Source organism: Candoia aspera, chromosome 17 (assembly GCF_035149785.1).
Source record: "Candoia aspera isolate rCanAsp1 chromosome 17, rCanAsp1.hap2, whole genome shotgun sequence".
Lineage (NCBI taxonomy): Eukaryota > Metazoa > Chordata > Lepidosauria > Squamata > Boidae > Candoia > Candoia aspera.
This window is the reverse complement of record NC_086169.1, coordinates 2329095-2335094: the sequence shown is the minus strand read 5'-3', so window position 1 is coordinate 2335094 and position 6000 is coordinate 2329095.

The window sequence follows — 6000 nt, the reverse complement described above, 5'->3', positions numbered from 1 at the left end:
CAGCGGAGACTGCGCCCATGCACGCGCGACATTACAGCATTTTGGCGGGCATCAACGCCGGTGGACAGCCGTGCGTCTGTGAGCCCTCTCGTGTGTGGAGAGGATCTCACCAGCTCAACTGACCAACCCATGATTCCAGGTATCTTGACGGACGGCAGAGGAGACACCATACCCCGGCGACGTCATCAACCCAATGACACAAATCACGCAACGTGCCCAGTTGCCGGCCGACGCAAATTTCATCGTTAGCGTGAAGACCTCGTGTCCTGGGGGAGATCACAACTGTAGTGATGCCTGCTACAGGGCAAGTGTAAGCGAGGATCTCACCACCACACCACCCACCCTGAGCTGGCTTCCAGCTGGGAACGAGTGTGAGCTTAGCTGGAGCAACCTGACTCGAATCAAAACGGTTCTCCACCCCAGGGACCCTTGCTGATACAGACCAATCTGGAATAACAGGTGGTTGGCGAGAGATAAGCCCATCACAAAGCTGCCCCACGGGTTCGCTCTACCCCAGTTGGGTGGATGGATGGATGGAAGAATGAATGCCAGCTCTGGAATTAGAGGGAGGGCAGCCAAAGCGAACGCTTGGGAGCTCCCAGGAATGGGAGGAACCCAGACCTGGAGGACCCCAATAGTTGGAGCAGGTCCTTCGGGCAAACAAGGGCGGTCTCCAGCATAAGAACCTAAACTGAAGACCAGACCCCTTTTTTATCGGTTGGGAAGCAGCTCTGAGACTCTTCGGGGCTGGAAAACATAACTGCTCTGCTGAACTTCTGGGAAAGAAAAGGGAAAGGAGAGCAGAGGAAGGTTTTCGAGTCCTGGGATGACAGCTGTGGCAGATGCGTGGGAAACGGCTGAGTCGTTGGCGCCAGCTCAACACACCGGGGTGCTCCACTCTCTAAAAAGTGGAACCCAGTTCTGGCAGGACATTTCATTAATGGGGGGTGAGACCAGGGAGAGTGCCCCGGTCGCTCGTTCCTTGTTAAGCTGGAAGAAGAGGAGGAGATTCTGACTAATACCAAAATAGCACCCCCCTCAAAAAAGTCTTGGATCAAGCAGAGAAGGCAGATGTCTGTGACAGCTCAGACTCTGCAGATGCTCAGGAGATACAGGAACAAGCCCGCCCCCGCAGAAGCTGAACTCTGCCAGCTTGCAGAGACTCCACTTCCACCCTGATGCCCATCGGCCACAGCGACTGCTTTGCATGTTGCCTGCTCCTTCTGCTCCAAGCCCTACAAACGCACTCTGCTCTGGGTTTGGGGGGGGGGGTTCCTGTGGCTGTGGCCTGAACATCCCATCGATTGACCCCAACCGCCAACCCCAGCTCGCCGGGCCCTGTAACAGCGGTCACCTCCAGGTGGGACGCTCAGCTAGAGGAGGTCCTTACAGGGCAGAGGATGCTCTGCAGGCTCGACCCATCATCCTCAGCTCACCCCCCCATCCTTGCTTTGCTCTTTCAGTCTCTCCAGCCCGCCTACCTGATTGTGGATCCTCTACCAGCCAGGGTGGGGGGGTGGGGGTCTCCCTCTGCACACCTTCCTCAGGGAAACAAGTGGCCTGAGATGCAAGTTAATTTTATTCCACTCCGGCTGTAAATCTGGGGCTGCGAGAAGGGGAGGGGGACCGAAAATGAAGACCCACTGCAGGGAAACAAGTTTTATAATTCATTAAAGTGAATTATCTTGCCTCCCGGACGAACAAGGATAAAGCAGCTGGGGCGGGGAGAGGGGGGACTGGAGGGAGGCGGTGGAGCAATCCAACAAGCACAATAAAATAAATAAAGTGTGTGTGTGTGTGTTGTTTGGGGTGGTGGCAGAAAGGCGGCCAGTCAGCAGCAAAAACCTTGTCTTCTGAACCAGTTGCAGCGATCCATCTCACTTAACGTCACCCTGCTCCTAGAAAGCAGGATTCAATACCGTCACGTTGAGTGGAACAGCCCCAAGTGCTGGGCTGATGGGTGGCACAGAAAGATGCCACAGAAGGAGGAAGGAAGTGGAAAGCAGGGTGGGCGAGACAGCGTCTCTGCATTATCTGGCCCCACTTTGCCACCAGACCCCAGGGGAATCCCTGCAGGTCGAAAGAAATTCAAGTAATCGGGGAGAGAGAGAGAGACCCGCCCCTCCAAATCACATTTCTGGATATATATTGGAATTAACCCCTCCTGGATGGCCATTGGACCTGATCCAAGCCCCAACTCAGGGCTTTGCATCTTCCAGTCTGCAGAAAATTGGGCTCTGCCACTGTCAAAGGCTCTGGGTTAATTCCTATTTAAACCCTCCAAGCTGAGGTTTTAATATCTAAAAGAAAGATCCAAGCAGAGGGCATGCTGCCAGGATATGGCTGCATGGACACAGGTGGGACCTTGGCATTGACTAAGCATTAAAAGAGACACACAGGGTTTCTAGTCCTTATGACTACAGTGCAGCTTGAAGATTCCTGGCTAAACCTGAAAAAGACAGTGCACATTCAATTTTTGCCCTGTTCCCCCTGCCCCAACAGCCCTTTTCCTCCACTCCCTCTCTAAAACTTTAGGAGACTTCCTTTTCAGAAGTCAAACTGGGAGACACATCTCAATTTCTGCAGCAATCTTAACGGAAAAAAATCCATCTTCCAAGGAGGAACAGGACCTGTTATTTATCGGATACTTTCCCACGGAGCAAAAGGCAACACTGCAGAGGGCAGCCACCTCTGGGAGACCTCCTGCCCTTCCCCAAACTGAAGGGAAAGGGGGGGTTAAATTGTCCCAAGCTTTTCCTGGACGGCTAAGGTGAGGCTGATGTCATTCTCAGTGGGGAATCCTTTTGCGATCAATTTGCTTGCATGCTTCATCCCTAACTCACGCAGACTTGGTATATTATCTAAAAAAGTCCTCTCCCATCACTGAGACTACAGGATAGGCTAGGAGTCTCACGGGGACACACTTCAAGCATCGGACCCCTGGCTCACCTAGTCCAGCAGCCCGTTTTCCCAAAGGCCAGCCGAGCACACCAGGAAGCCCACGAATCTCCTGGCGGATGGCCTTAAGAGGCCGCCGCGCTGCCGTCAAGGCTAACTTTGATCTCCAGGACTTCCGTGAAAGTTGTCCTCACCAGAATCCAAACTGGCTTGAAATTCCATCCTGTCCTTTGGCAAGGAGAGTCTCTCAGCTTCCAGATGTCTCTAAGTGGCCACGGCTGGCTGTTAACATCTGGAAGCACTAGATCTTCTTGCTTTGTTTGATAGGAATTGGACAGGAAGCTGACCAGACAATTAGGGTCAGTCTCTACGTGGCCTGATCTCCAACGGAGGCAGCTGATGCCTCTGGAGTGCATAGAAGTGCCTGACCACTTGCTAAAGGAAGAAAAACTGCTTGGTCATTTAGGAAAATACCGGTCTAACCTCATTTGCCATGATGCTTCCCAAAGACTAAAAAGTTCAGACATATGAAATGAGCAATGCTGGAGAAGGTGAGAATCAGAAAATCTGCAATGCAAGATCCATGGTACCATCTACAGGAGGAGCAGAAGACGGGCACATTTTCCCCTGCCTTCAAGTTGAATTGGGGAGCTGTCAATTCAAATTTAATTTTAGGTGGCCGCTGTACCCCAACCGCTTCAACATCCTAGCCTCACCTAAGTTGGAGAGATGGGCAAATAGGTATTTGCTTACACGGGCAGAAACTTTTTACAGACACCGATCCAACTTTTGCAGAAGCTGAACTGAACTTTCAGAGCAAAGCAAGACTGGTTTCAAAGCCCGCCTTGTTTTCTGGGGCCCCCCGGTCCCAGAGCAAGCCAGATGGGGAGGTTCAGCGCTGACGGCTAATTTGGGGCAAAGGTACCCCCAAATCTGTGAAAGATGCCAATTAGAGAGAAGGAAGAGAAACGGATTGTGGTGGTAGCCTGTAGATTGGGCCGCTAGCCAGAGAATCTCAGGGTGCACCCGAAAACTAGACATAGGGAAACCAGCGAAGGGGTCTCTCCTATGTTCATGACACACTGAGAGACTAGGAAGCTCTCTTCCCCAGTCCAGGCAAAAAAGAAAAGAAAAAAAAAATCGGTGCTGTTGAAGGATCAAAGATCTCAGCTTAAGATTGGTTTTCTTTGACCACCCCCCTGCCCCATTGCTCAAATTTGGTTGGGATGATCGGAAACAGATGCATTTGCTTCTCCTGTGGTTAGCAACACTTTCTAGAGACACGGAAGGTTAACTAGCCAGGCACTTTTAAAGTACGAGGAAAAAGAGCAACCGAGAGCTGTGTGGAAGAGTCCTTGGTTACGAGTCATATATTCAACCAGGTTAGCAATGATGGACTCAGCTCTGATGCTTCCCCTGGCCTTGGGGATGCTAGGTCAGGCTGGATTTGGGCCAGAAAACCAAGAACCCTGAGGCTTGCTGTCAGATCCTAAGTAAGAACAAAACGGAGGATTTGGATACCTCTGGAGGCCTGGCCGACCAACAGCAATCACGCAACCCATTTGGAGCCACACAGAAATACCAGTAAATTTAACAAGCAGGGGATGGGGCCGAAGAGTTGGTCCTCCCTTCTCCAAATCAAGAGGCTGCCACTGCAAATGCTGAGCTTCTACGCGGCGCAACAGCCGGGAGCGCGCACGCGCGCGCCCCCCACACTTAAAAAATAAAATAAAAATAAAACAAAAGTTTTATGGGTTTTCCAATTTTTACAGGTGAAGTTGGATTTCTTCCCTGGCCGTGGGATTTCCACGGAGCCTCCTGAAGCAGCTCGAGGCCAAGGAGTGCCCGAGCCCAAACTTCCAGCTTAGGCACCTACCTCGGTGTCCAACACAGCAATTTTGTATGTGTACACACACACAGGCGCACGCACATATGTACCACGTTCTCCCCATGGGCTAGGGCGGGGCTGAAACATTCCAGCGAAAAGAGCTGCCAATCTCCACCAAAGGATTTTCTGGTGGAGATGCTGAAAGGCCACCCGCCGGAGGGTCCCAACCAGCCAGATTCGTTTGGATAAAGCGCATCCTTGGGAAGGGGGTGGGGGGAAGGGAGATATCGCATCCCCTTCCCTGCAAATCCTGGCCTATCGAGCACACCCTGCCAGGAGCCCTTCTGAAAACAGACTCTCTTTCCTCCAATGAGCTGTGGGGGATGCTACAGAATCGGGGTCTCCGTTAAGTGGCTGCCTGTCATATCCGCGCTCCCGTTCCTCACCCCCGGCTCGATAAAACCTTTCCTCGCCCGAGTCCGCTGGGATGGAGAAGCCACCCGGTGCCGCCAAGCAGGTGGAGACAATCCAGAAACCAGCAACTGCGTGATGCCTGTCTTCCCCCCCCCTTCTGTCAATTCCACCACCTCTGGTCAAAGCCTGTAAGAAGATGGTGATGCTTTAACCCTTCACTCCGGGGAGAAAGGAACGAGAATGCTGCACGCTTTCTAAATAAAATGTCCTCTCTCGAGCGAGGGGAGGGGACAGGGGGATTTTCGCGCCTCCCCTCCTTCCAAGCGGCTCAGGTTTGGGAACCCCTGGGGATACCTAGGCCCCAGATGTGCCCGGGGTGAGGAAAAAAGCCCACATGGCCCCCCCCCCAGCTTTTTCAGGGAAATCAAATCAAATCTGAAGGCGGCGGCAACCAGCTTCATCTTGCCACCCACGAGAGGCGGCTTCTTCGGCAGCCCCGAGGTGGGGACGAGTGGGTTGAGAAAGCACAATTTGGAAGGCTGGGTGGGAAAGAAGCGCTGAGGGGTGCCAAGGCTCCCCCCCCCCACGTGGAGCAAATGCCAAAATCACCAAGACCAGATTGTGGAGGACAGACGGACCCAGGAAGAGGCTAGGCTGGATTCTAAAAAAATGCCTCCAGCCATCGCTCTCTACATTCCCTGGAATATTCACTCTCCCCCCTGGGTCCAAGGCTGGCATCCCTCAAGCCTTTGGGGAGAGATTCACCGGTCCCCACGTGCCCAAAGAAGAAAAGCCAGCTGGGCAAGGCAAAGGGGGCCAGATTCCCCCTCCTCCCCCACATTAGGCTTCCTGTTCCCCAA